Source organism: Anabrus simplex, chromosome 5 (assembly GCF_040414725.1).
Source record: "Anabrus simplex isolate iqAnaSimp1 chromosome 5, ASM4041472v1, whole genome shotgun sequence".
Lineage (NCBI taxonomy): Eukaryota > Metazoa > Arthropoda > Insecta > Orthoptera > Tettigoniidae > Anabrus > Anabrus simplex.
The window spans coordinates 305,539,641-305,553,875 of NC_090269.1; the positions used below are offsets into that span (position 1 = coordinate 305,539,641).

The 14,235-nt window shown below is 39.7% G+C and overlaps 1 protein-coding gene across 3 annotated transcripts in view; it reads right to left on the reverse strand.

Annotated features, from left to right (window-relative positions):
• The window catches only part of cu (curled), a 443,224-nt gene that overhangs the window by 226,890 nt on the left and 202,099 nt on the right, over positions 1-14,235 (reverse strand). The window contains exon 1 of one of the 3 annotated variants that reach the window (XM_067148545.2): positions 5,867-5,969. The exons of the other annotated variants lie outside the window; for them this stretch is intronic. The gene's annotated coding sequence lies outside the window, so the exon portion shown is untranslated. Of the gene's footprint in view, positions 1-5,866; positions 5,970-14,235 lie in introns of those variants that run through there. 3 annotated transcript variants of the gene reach the window in all.

Genomic DNA, 14,235 nt, shown 5'->3' on the forward strand with positions numbered 1-14,235 from the left:
CTTGGTTCTCTTTACCGCAAGACGATACACTTGAATTGTTTTAAACTTGCCATAGGACAGCTACTGTATAAACAATTAAGATATTATTTATGAAGCCGTATCAGTTTCGACGACGTCAGGCAGTGAAAAAAAAATTGTATTATGACCATAACAAACGTCGTAGCGATGAAGTGATCAAAAAAGGTGTAAAATTATACGAATACCCTTAATTCTCGCTTTATTAAAGGAGGTGTAATTGTTCAGTAACGTGGGTTTCTTACCAATGTTACCAAAGTTTCTTAGCCGTTATTTAGGTACAGCCTGGTGAGAAATTGGGAAACCACGGAAAGCCATCATCAAGGCTGCCAACAGCCGAATGCAAGGTAACAGCTACACGCCTCGAAGCACTCGTTGTCGTTCGTTTTCCAAATAAACCTGGTGGCCGTGATCGTTAAGGCGCTGAAGTCTAAACGGTCTGACACCGTGGTTAGCCGGTTCGAGTCCCGTTGGTCGAAAAAATTTCACCATCAGGATGTTGGCCGGCAGGGTAGGAGAGGTGATGGTATACAATTTCTAATCACTAGATTGTGGATTAAATTCCAAACCTCTCTGCAGTGCTCATATGGAGTGAGGGCATATGACGCTGTTGATGGTGTTTCGTCCGTCGGATGGGGACGTTAAGCCTTGAGCAGACCCCTTGATGCTATTCGACAGGAGTAGGCTATGTGCCGGCACCGGGTTTCACCCTCGCCCTACTATCATATATAAATCACGTCATTCATTTCATCTCATTAACTCCTCTGGTGAGGTTGACGTCAGGAAGGGCATCCGGTCATAAAAACCCGCCACGACAGATTCATCTCACCTCATACCCGGCCCCGTAGAGAAACGGGACAAGGGTTGGACAAATAACAAATATTATTATTATTATTATTATTATTATTATTATTATTATTATTATTATTATTATTATTATTATTATTATTATTATTCCTTTATCACTTTTATAAAACAAACCCATGTTTATTTTGGAAAAATGACCGGTACCGCCATTAGCGCAGTGGTTTACCTGCTGACCCTCCACCAAACGATCGAGGTTCGAATCAGTAGGCCTAATTCTTGGTTGTAATTTTCACCTGTGTAGTCATATGAGGCTCCCAGAATACAAATGGTGTAAGTCCGAAATTTTTTTAAAAAATGTAAAATTTGAGGTTTAATAGACACAGTTTTATTTATTTATTTATTTATTTATTTATTTATTTATTTATTTATTTATTTATTTATTTATTTATTTATTTATTTATTTATTTATTTCAGCAAGAGACGAAAAGGTACCTGTCCTTCTCTTATACTTAACTACATTTTACAACTGTTATCTAAAGATTCTTAACCTTATAATCAACCGAGTTGCATTACGCTAACACTCACACTGTCACATGTATTGGAGAATGTAAATATGCTCTACATTTAACATTGAATATCAAGTAATCTTGTTCAAAAGCACACACAATAATTATGCATGTTGCACAACTGTCAACTAGATATACATGTACAAGAATAACACTCCCAACCCGTCGTGGCTCAGTTGTATAGTACACACGTCAGTAGGTAGGTTTCAAGACGTAATCTCGGCAGGATCTCTTGAATTTAGCAAACGAATCATTGGCCTTGACACTGACTGGTAAGCAATTTGAAAGTCTGGAACTGGTCACAGTAAAAGAATTGTTATATTGCACACTTGGAAATGGCGTCCAAAGTGGTGCCAAAATGTGTATATGGATGAATGGTGAAGAGGAATAGCAAGGCTAGTGCCAGCGCGAGTGTTACAGTTATGCAAGGAGGAAAGTCAAATTTAGAGGAAATATGTTGAGGCGAGTTGCATATCTTCGCTGCCGGGACAAAACCTTCTATGTGAACTTCGGCCGGTAAGGTTCTGTCATCTAAGATGCAATATTGTGTGAATATTGTCAAGGCATTCTCGCTCTTCATAATGTATGTGCTGCGGGTCAGTATCTCCAAAAATATTATCACATAGGAGATTTTGTCCCGGCAACGACGATATCGTGTATTTACACAAGTATGTGCTATTTACGTCTTTTTTCAGCTTCTAGCCAGTGAAGTTCTTGATTATAAGGAGTAATATGCATAGATCAAGTTAAAAATGAATCTGAGGCCACACCAACAGTTGAAAGCTCGCTGCAGTTGCAACGTTTGTTCCTTAGCTGAGTCGAAAAGGATTGCGTCCCAGTAGTCGAGGATGGGAAGGATTAAAGTTTGGACTAGTCTTTGTCGTAGGTCCGGTGGTAAAGCGTATGTGTTTCTTGACAACGGATGTAGCGAAGCAAAGACATTTTGGCATGCATTTTTGTTGAGTTCCATTCAATTTAGAGTTTCATTCATAGCCACGCCAAGGTTTCTCGCTGTTATAATATAGGGGGTGATTTTATCCTTTATTAGCAGTGGTGGGATATTATTATTATTATTATTATTATTGTTATTATTACTGTATTATTATTATTATTATTATTATTATTATTATTATTATTATTATTATTATTATTATTATTATTATTATTATTATTATTATTAAACTGAAGACCCTTGGCATACAAGTGGTAGCCACATGATTTTAGTGTAGATGAGATGTAATTCATGTACAATGAAAAACGTAGTGATCCCAAAACACTACCCTGCAGAGTGCCTACTTTCCTATGCCACCATTCTGATGTGTTGTCATGAGTTGCTATGCGGTGCGAACGATCAGTCAAATAAGATGTAAAAAAAAACATTAACTTTCAATAATAATAATAATAATAATAATAATAATAATAATAATAGTAAAAAACTCAAAAAAAGAAGCATTTCAGGATGTATATGCCATTCGTCCTTGTTTCGGTGAAAGGAATCCACTTCTACAGTTTGTTCAAGTATTTTTTTTTATACTCCCTGTATAGTAGGTGGCCTACCGAACAAACTTACAGTTTATCCAGACAAACGTCACAAGCACTACGCACATGGGGCAATGAGACCGCGATTTTCCTAGTCCATCAAAAAGAGAACGACCGGCAGCATCAAGATGGTTTTCCGTGGCTTCCCATTTTCACTCTAGGCAAATGCTGGGGCTGTATCTTAATTATGGTCACAGTCGCTTCCTTCCCATTCCAAGACTTATCCCATCGTCGCCATTAAGACCTATCTGTGTTGGTGCGACGTAAAGAAATTGTAACAAAGAACAAATCTATCTCAAAGACTATTTATGTAGATCGTGTTTGAAAGTAATCGTCGTGATCCCGCTTTGAACACAGGTGGCACTGTAGAGTTTGTCCAGTTTTATGCTAATAAGAATAGACCTGAACTATTAAAGGGTTGGTCACGTGTCTGACGCATGGGAAGTTCACATGACCTTTGGCAACCATGGTTGGTGGTTCAGTCAGGTTACGTCACAGCTAGCCAATTGGAGCTCACAGAACGATCACGTGCTCCTGTTTACGCCGTAAATAAACACGTTACTAATTCGAAAAACGAATTCAGTTCCTATATCTGACTCAACTTCTAGGGCGAAACTTACTAATAATAAAAGGATGATTTTAATGATTTTATGCTAAAGTGAACCAAGATACATTTCTTTAAGACGGAGTTAATGACACCGAACGAAAGCTTAAACCACGATCCTTCTTACTTCCGTTAAAAGGGGTGTTTTGTTTTGTTCTTAAGATGTTAATACCGTGCTTCACATTACGACATAAATTATCTAACGAAAGAAAAATTGCTTATTCTTTTTTCCTTTGTATATGTTGTATCCTACAAGTTGTAGTGTAGTAGTATCAATCCAGAACAGCTGAAGGATCACAAAAGTTTACAGAAATTCGTTCCATCAGTGTGTCACCCCTTTTATGAGGGATTTCAAGCAACATCAGAAGGAAGTGAATTACAGACAGAAAACTATGACCACGCCAATGCAGATTAAGATTCAATGGCGGAAGAAAATTGACTTAACAGTGTTCAGTGACACTCTTCTTCTTCTTCTACCGCTTTTCCTACACCTATGGAATCATGGGTACGATCTGTGTCCGCACATGTGGATTTGGCCCTGTTTTACGGCTGGATGTCCTTCCTGATACCAACTCCTAGTACACAAACCTGTTAATACATATTGCCAAATTTTCTAACGATATTTTTTTAATTTTGCAAATCAGTAGTATTAATCAATTTTAACATGTAAGTTTATATAGTTCCTGCTTATTTTTTGTTGTTTCTGTTCCAGTTCTAAAATGTTGCACACATGTTTTTACCTCATGTGGTTACGGCAGAGGGAGCCTTAATTTCGTCAGAGTAATAAAGTCATCTAATTTACTAACTAACCCTGATGAAGCAACTACTGTATTTTTTTCGAATTAAAATGCCTACTGGTTCTAATACACTACCCACGATTCTTCGTTCAGCCCGAATATAGTCACTATGGAAAATAAATAAATAAATAAATAAATAAATAAATAAATAAATAAATAAATAAATAAATAATAATAATAATAATAATAATAATAAAAATAATAATAATAATAATAATAATAATAATAATAATAATAATAATAATAATGAAAACCAAACCCCATCGCGCAGCATTCCCGAAAGGAAATGGCATACCAAACGACCGCTGCTCAGCCCTAAGGCCTGCAGATTATGAGGTGTCGTGTGGTCAACACGACGAATTCTCGGCCGTTATTCTTGGCTTCCTAGACCGGCAATAATAATAATAATAATAATAATAATAATAATAATAATAATAATAATAATAATAATAATAATAATAAGAAGAAGAAGAAGAAGAAGAAGAAGAAGAAGAAGAAATGCCTGTCCAACCCTTGTCCCTTGACTCTATGGGGTCGGGTATAAGCTGGTATGAATCTTCGTAGCAAGTTTTTACGACCGGATGCCCTTCCTGATGTCAACCTCATCAGAGGAGATAATGAGATGAAATGAATAACGTGATATATGATAGTAGGAAGGGATAGGGTGAAACCCGGTGCCGGCACATAGCCTACTCTTGTCGAGTAGCACCACGGGGTCTACTCAAGACCTAGGTCTCCATTTGACAGACGAATCATCATCAACAGCGTCATATGAACACAGTAGGGAGGTTTTGGAATTTAATCGAGGCTTTTGGCACGCAATCTAGTTATTAGAAAGTGTTTATACCACCACCTCTCCTACTCTGCCGGTCAACATTCTGATGGTGGAATATGTTTCGACCAAGGGGACTCGAACCAGCTAACCATATAGACTTGATGCCGTAACAATCGCGGTCACCAGGCGTGCTAATAATAATGATGATGATGGTGATAATAATACTAATAATGCTGTTAGTTGAAAGTTCCTTTACCGAGCGAGTTAGCAGCTTATATTTATTTGAGAGACGATCCTTCGACTCCACCGTCGACAGACCTGAGAATGGTTTTCGTGGTTTCCCATTTTCACAAGATGCAAATGTTGGGGTTTTATCTTAGTTAAGGTCCCTAAACCTGTCTCTCGTCACTAGAAAGTTAACTGTTTTAATGCGGCATTAAATATATAGCAAATAAAATGGCCTCCTTTCAATTACTTTGTACTTCAAGACATTCCTGACGTTAGTATTTTCTCCCACGGATGTCTTTAACCAACGATACGAAATTGTTACATTTAAACATCCTCAAGGGCCTCCTTCCTCAGAATTGGATATAAGGATAGTGTCTATCCACCTTGCCCGTAATAGTCCTCAGGAGAGTAGTAGAACTGATCCTGTCTGCTTTCCTCATTATCCTTCGTAATAACTTGTTAACAAAGTGTGAGTATTACCACAGCACTGACCTACTCTAGTGACAGCCACTAAATTTAGTATGTATTTACTTACCTCCCAAACTCATATCGTCACTTAGCACTTCACTTAACTCGCGTTGTTCAACTCACTGCCCTGTCTCGAAAGCTACTAGTGCAGCCAAGCTCTCATGGGACATTTCGTCAAACTAAAGCGGTGCCAAATTATTTCGTCGACCTTGAGAGGCCAAGAAATGTGTATATACAAGGCCTATATATAGTACCGGCGTCATTGTTTTATGTCAAGCTTTGAGAAATTATTCCTGGAGAAATTAATTCTGTTTTTATAGTAATCGTACACTGCTGTATGAAGCTTTGGTCAAAGCTAAATAGTCATCAGAGCTAAAAACACGGTGCTCTAGTTGTTGCGGTAATGAGCTAAAGACTTGAAGGCCTCAAGTTCGAATTCAATTCCAATTCTGATGAGCATGACAGTCAGAAAACTTTGTTCGTGCCGATTCCAGGTGTTACTTGACTGAAGCACAAAATATAATACAAATAGACTAATATAATTATTTCAGCCATAATACCACCTCAATCCGCTTGTATTTGAAAATACTGAAATAGGCCTAGGTCAGTTTCGTTCCCTTAAATTTACCGGGACGTGAAAGAACTCCTGTGGAATGAAATTCAACCACCGGGTGAGTTGGCCGTGCGGTTAGGAGCGCTCAGCTGTGAGCTCGCATCCGGGAGATAGTGGGTTCGAACCCCACTGTCGGCAGCCCTGAAGATGGTTTTCCGTGGTTTCCCATTTTCACACCAGGCAAATGCTGGGGCTGTACCTTAATTAAGGCCACGGCTGCTTCCTTCCCATTCCTAGGCTTTTCCTGTCCCATCGTCGCCATAAGACCTTTCCGTGTCGGTGCGACGTAAAGCTACTAGCAAAAAAAAAAAAATAAAAAAAAAATAAGGCAAGGACATTCTTCTTCTTCTTCTTCTCATCATCATCATCATCAGGCTCGCAGTAAGCCAGGGGCCAGCTTCCCACAAAGTTCGTACACGGCTAGAATAGTAATGAAAGTGTATACTAATCGTGTATATTATAAATAACCATCTAACTTTTACGATAAGCTCCCCAACAGGTTGGTGCGTATTTGTTAGCCTTCTATCCCCTTCAACCAGTTTCGTGTCCGGCTCCATGGCTAAATTGTTGGAGTGCTGGCCTTTGGTCTGGAGGGTCCCGGGTTCGATTCCCGGCTGGGTCGGGGATTTTAACCTTCGTTGGTTAATTCCAATGTCTCGAGGCCTGGGTGTGTGTTCCGTCTTCAGCATTAGAATTCATCACAGGTAGGGCCCCATTCTCAAAGACGCGCAGGTCGCCTATGCAGCGTCAACTCGAAAGACCTGCACTCGGCCTCTTCGGAGGCCACACGCCATCATTATTATTATTATTATTAACCAGTTTCGTAACCATGATACAATATGCCATGCCTCCTTGGCTGCTCGTAGTGTAGGTTAAAAGTGTGGTATGTTTTTTTTTGTACAGTATGACAATAGTAGGTGCTTCTCGTACCACTCAATTGCATACTTGCCATCGATCTTCAAGGACAAGGTATCCTATTAGCAGCTAATGTTGCGCAAATGAATATACACTGCATAGTAAAAGCAAAACCATCTCCTTTATAGGCCATAAAGGCCCTTGGAGGAGTGGAAAGTAAAGGTTTCCACTATTCATAACCTCGGAACGAAGTACAAGAGCGGTTTGCCCTATGCCCAGCCTTTACCCTCAGTTACTTTTCGGGCTGTGTGAACCTCAGGGCAACGTGCCGCTCCAGAAGTGGAAATCTCGTTTCTTAAATTACGGGCAGTCGAACCTTAGTCCTTCTAAACGAAAGAAGCACTTCTTTACTGCCTCTGCTACGCATCTTCCCTCTCCCCATTGTATAGCACTTAGAACTACTGTATACCAACAGCATTGTGCTCCCCCAACCTCGAAATGGGTTCCTGTTATAACATTTCCGTTTCAGGAGAAAGAGACCCTCATAGTCACCATCTTCAGCTTTGTAGTAAGTGGACATTTTTATATACAAAACAAATAAACCACTAGCCAGGCGTCCTTTTAAATGAACTATTTGATTTCAAAAATGAGAAATTGACGAATAAAAATCAGAAAATTGGAGATATCAGGTTAGTTCAGGAGGAGTCCCTCAAAATACATTACCGAACAGATTTTAAATCGCGCTATGCAATAATTAACGTTCAAAGAAGACCAATCAAGGAAGAAAGTAGGAAAGTGTCACTTTCAGAAACTCCCTTCAGTTAACGCGGGAGAAAGGAAAATGATATTGCAAAAGAAATAAATGCATTTGTTATGGTTAATGAATACACAATAAAGGAAGCTGCTAAATTAAAAGACTGGAAACATTTAATACATTTGATTCTCACTGAAGTTAAGGAATTTTACCGCTGTTTAACTGGCAACCGTACAGTGGAATATGATATCGTTTCTTGTGTTTCCCTGAATTTTCAACGTGAGAATGAGTAGACACGGGGCTGGTGTATATGAACACCTTGAAATACTATCGGACCGAGTCGAGATCGAGCCCGGTATCTTCGCATCAGAAAGCCAGTGCTTTACTCTCTGAGGCAATTAGCCCGTTTTTATTATTAGTCCAAGTATTTATTATTATTTATGATATTATTAATCATTACATAATCAGTCCGGTGATATTTGAACGTGCTGAAATACGCCAGCCTCGGATCGGCAGATTTACCGGCACGTAAAAGAACTATGGGAGAAATGTCGACACCTCGGTGTCTCCGAAAATCGTTAAAGTAGTTATACTCCACACGGCTTTACTTCTAAATGGACTTTTCGCAAAACAAATGAGCATCGCCTTACCCCTGTTGCCAGCGCGCTACTGCCGCGAGAACAGCTTATGCAATACGCCCCCTGTAAACAGCCCTCGTAAAAAGTAATACCGTACTCAGAAAAGTTAATGAATTGGGATTGAAAACAAATTCACAAAAACTACACTTACTAACATCATCTGATTCTAAAAAGAGAGTGCATTATTAAGAAAAGAGAATAAGGGAAAAACCACTTGTCTTTCCCGAACTACACTGAGACATGCTAAACACGCACGAACTAAGTATACTAACCAATACACGGACGTAAATAAAACTGCAGCTATTTTGATACTCTGAACAATTAAACCTGTATTGTACTAACTTATGCTAAGCTAAACTGTAAACTACGCTATACTGTACTATACTAGAGAGATAGACTAATATGAAAATCACTAATTATTGAAGAAAAATGCAAAAGATCGTGAACCGTACCGAATACCATTCACGCTGAGTGAGAGAGGTTAACCACTTCAATTCATGAATTAATAAAGAGTATGTACTTTAAAACTTGAGTGTTTTAATTCTCAAACCTCCACCTCTCCTTTCTTCTATGTCAAAAGGCAAGATTAAACATGCAAGTCAACATTATTACTACTAGTTAATTCAGAACATGTTGTAGGGTAGGATTAACATTAAAAAATTAAAACAGCACTTAGTTGGCAACTGGGTTTCGAGATCGCACTCTGTCGATATAAGTATATATGAATGGCAGCTTGGGATTGGTTGGATGTCTATGTTCCTAGGTGAGGAAACTCATCGGTTTGCGTTGGCTGTAAGTGGCGCCATTGTGTGCGAAACACCATAGGTCTGCGTTACCTGTACGAAGTACAATACTTGTGAGTAGTACCATCTTTTGTGGAACACCGTGAGTCTTCGCTACTTCTGATTAATACCCCAACATGACACATACCATGGTTCTATTTTACTCGCGACATGTACCATTCTGTGGGGCCTTAGACTTGGATTTTGCACCCCCTTTAGACACCAAGCATCATTGTGCTTTATAAGTGGTTCCTTGGTCGGTAATAATGTTATTTTCGATCTCTGTTGAGTCCGATCCACTGGTTTTTGTTTGTTTGTTTTGTGTTTTGTTGGGTTCCTGTCCATCCATTCATTCTTCATGACATATTTTATTTTTATTTTGGTCAGTGGATGCCTTTGAAATTTTTGTTCTTTCATTTCGTACCATTAGGGGCCGATGACCTTCGATGTTAGGCCCCTTAAAACAACAAGCATCATCATCATCATCATCATGGATGTCTATGTTTCAGCGGAGCCAAAATCGGCCAAAAGGTCAATTTAGAAGTAAAGCAGTGCGGAGTTTAGAGGAACGCAGGGACGTAACAAATATGATACTGGCCCGCCTACCAAAATAAAAATTCGCCCCGCCCCCCTCCCTCAAATACAACGTAAGACCTATCAATAACTTAATATAAATGTACTGTAATTACTGAAGTAGTGAAATATACTGTAAAGTTATATGAACGAAGGGATTATGTGTTATTGTAAGATTACTACAAATAATGTTTAATAGGTTTTACTTGATTGCCTCCGTGGTTTAACGGCTAAACTGCTGAACTGCCAACCATGAACCACTTAGAAGATCACACTTAATTTTAATTGGTTTCATTTTTCAGTAACTACATAACTATTCTTTATAACCGATACCGAAGTCTCGGTTACAATAATGTATTCGTTTACAGTTCAGAAAAGTATACGAGCAACATTAAATAAAACACTGTTCAAATAAATTAAGAAAATAGATCAAATCGCACAACTGATAAAAAAATATTAACTTCGCAGTTTGACATTCATGTTACAGAGCAAAATATGGATGAAACAGGAAACAAGGGAAATGGATAACAAAAAATATTTGCAAATAATAATATTATTCATTCTACGTTCCTCGTGGGGCCTGCAATGCAGGCGGGCCCGGGTCTATAAGGGGGCCCCGAAGACTTCAAAAAAAAATTTGAAACTGAGTTGACAGGTCGTTACTACAATACACTGTCGTCAAATAACTGTGTGACAAAAGTTCAATATTATGCAAAATTTGTGCATAATACTATTTCAGGCAAACTACAAATCGAAGAGCAACTAAAATATCATATTTTTGTATCACTTTTCATTGCTGTAATTATTTGTCAATAATTTGGTGTAGGTCTTTTCTGAAGTACGTGTCGCGGTATTGCAAGAGATGGCGAAGGTCAGTACCTTTTTCATCTGTGCTGTATTACATCAACACAATAAACTGCTACTAGATGCAATCAAGTGGCAATTCCCCTACGTACAAATTGTAAAAATAAAATTTAAAAACGATTTCGACTGATTCTGATTATATTTTTGCTTGAATTCTTCGGGGCCCCTTACAGGCCCGGGCCCGCCTGCATTGCAGGCCCTGTAGGCAATAACGTCACGCCACTGGAGGAACGTAGAATGAATAATATTATCATTTGCAAATATTTTTTGTTATTCATTTCCCTTGTTGCCTGTTTCATCCATATTTTGCTCTGTAACATGAATGTCAAATTCTTAACCAAGGAGAAAAGTAGATCTACTTAAAAGAGCTAGTGGATAACTCTGCTTTCGTTAGAAGGGAAAAAATCAGTTGTGTAAGAGCTAGTTTTAAACACCTCGGCGGTCACACAAATAGCAAAATTAAGAAGATTGCAAAAGTTCACTCTCTATAAGATTCTTTTTCAAGTTGTCTTCGGTCGCACCGACACAGATAGGTATTATAGCGACAATGGGATAGCAAAGGCCTACGAGTGGGAAGGAAGCGGCCGTGGCCTTAATTACGGTGCCCCAGCATTTGCCTGGTGTGAAAATGGGAAACCATGTAAAACAATCATCAGGGCTGCCAACAGTGGGGTTCGAACCCACAATCTCCCGAATGCAAGCTCACAGCTGCGCGCCCCTAACCGCTTTATAATTAAGAACGGGATATTCCTAACCTAGTGTATCAAGATCTGTTTTGTAACAATTCTTATGAGATAACCTTTAATAACCACATGGAGTTTCGTAAGTGGGACAATCAGCTAACAATGGTTAAGAGTGATTTAACGGGCTCAAGGATGGACCATATGGGTCATCCAGATGATGTTCAACTTTATTACATGCTTCCAAGAATGAAGACTTGGCGCGGTGAAATGTTGGCAGGGCAATGTTGTTTACCAAATGCCAAGTCACTCTCTACACGTCTGGCCGATGTTCTTTTGGTTTACATGTAGGGTATAGTCGTTGCTTCCTTTCAGGAGCATGGGACATCATGATAAAAGTGTATATGGTAATTGCCTGATAACCTGTGTGGCTGAAGTTCGTATACTGATAGACTGGGCCTCGGTCAAGGAAGGAAGCACAGTGATACCTTCCGACATTGCACTGCTGTTGACAAGCTACCATGATTGAAAGTGCTTAAATATTTTCAGTTTTTGTGGATTTAATATTCCAAATCGGTAAATTATATTTCCGTACTAAGAACTTAATTTTTTTTATTATTAAAGCCAAGGCAGGCATTTATAGAAAGTGGGGGTAACCATCCCGCTTGATGGACAGTCGCTGCATTGTGCTTCAAATAAGAATAAGAATAAGAATAAGAATAAGAATAAGAATAAGAATAAGAATAAGAATAAGAATAAGAATAAGAATAAGAATACGGCTCTACGGATGACTGGTCAGCGTCTTGGCCTTCAGTCCTATTTCCTATGGCCTATTTCCGATCGGCTCGAGGGATTTTAATCTTAAACGTTATTCCTCGGCTTGGGGATTGGGTGTTTGTGCTATCCCCAACATCCCTGCAAATCGAACGCCACACACACACCTCTATTCTCTACCAAAATAACCCGCAGTTTTTCATACACGACAGATGCCATCCAACCTCGACGGAGGGTCTTCCTACAAGGGCTGCACCGCGCTAGCAACAGTCACATGACATTAAATAATAATAATAATAGTAATAATGTTATTTTCTTAACGTCCCACTAACTACTTTTACGGTTTTCGGAGAAGCCGAGGTGCCGGAATTTAGCTCCACATGAGTTCTTTTACGTGCCAATAAATCTACCGACACGAGGCTGACGTATTTGAGCACCTTCAAATACCACCGGACTGAGCCAGGATCGAACCTGCCAAGATGGGGTCAGAAGGCCAGCGCCTCAACTGTCTGAGCCACTCAGCCCAGCGTAAAGCATATTGTATAAATGTTATGAACCTATGCCTTTTAGGGTCGGTTGGTGTTTTTTTTTCGTATTGGTTTAACGTCTCTCTTGCACATCGAAGATTTTCTGCGACTCAAGGACGGGAACTGAGCTAGGACTGGGAAGGTAGCGGTCGTGGCCTTAAATAAGGTACAGTCCCAGCATTTGCCTGGTGTGAAAATGGGAAACCACGGAAACTCATAATCAAGGCTGCCGAGGGTGGAATTCGAATACACCATCTCCCGAGTGCAAGCTCACAACTACGCGACCGTAAGTGCACGGCCAACTCGCTCGGTCAGTTGGTGTGAACGCTTTAGTGACCTAGGCAAGCTGCTAGGTAGCGGCACCTTTTAAGGCCAGTCGAGTATTTCTCTGACACGCTCAAAAGCCATACGCTAAATAAGTACATTGGGACAGTGAGGAAAACAAGAGGCAATTACTTCACTCCTCATTTTGTTAGAAAGCCTCTTCAGGTGAAACATGGGATTTCTATGACAGATGACTGCAGTTTCTTTCAGGGAGCTCACTCTTAACCTTTGTGTGTAACTCCGTCCACAAGACAACGGATGTGGGTTCTTCTCCCTCCTCTGCCACTGAATCGAATTCTCGTTTGCCTTGTCATTCTACAAGAACGTCGTTGGCCGTTATTTTTCAGATTCCTGTAGGACTTTCAGAGCTTCCGTAGCGGTTACGGTACAAACGGAGTCCTGATGGCACGTCACCTCCACTTCATGCGCCGGGCTGAGTGGTTCAGGTGGTTTAGGCGATTGCCCTCTCACCCCAACTTGGCAGGTTCGATCCTGACTCACTCTGGTGGTATTTGAAGTTGCTCAAATACGCCAGCCTCTTGTCAATAGATTTACTGGCACGTAAAAGAACTCCTGCGGGAGAAAATTCCTGCACCTCGGTGTATCCGAAAAACGCCAGGAAGAGGTGAAAATAGAGGAGGAAGAAGAAGAAGCTGTAAGATCGTTACTGTAATTAACCGTGGGCCAGTTCTACTGAAACACGGACTGTGCGGTGAACTGATCTGCAAGATTGGCCTAAATTGCTGTCTTCATCAGTACAGATCCAGGAAGCGCTCAATAACGGTACACAAATATTATTGGGTACTCCATTACAGATCGATCCATGGATAGTGAGACGTAGGCCTATAATTATAACATTAGTATTGCCATAGCAGACGAAAACCTGGACAATAGATAAGTTCATGCTCATCGTTTGAAAACTTAACAACCTAATGTGAGACTGACCAAGCAGGTTTTGAAAACGAATTTTTTTTCTGTTTTTTTTTTCCCCTGCAGGTTCTCTGTATACTAGTTCGTGAAAGTATCGCATAATTTCCTATATATACAATTCT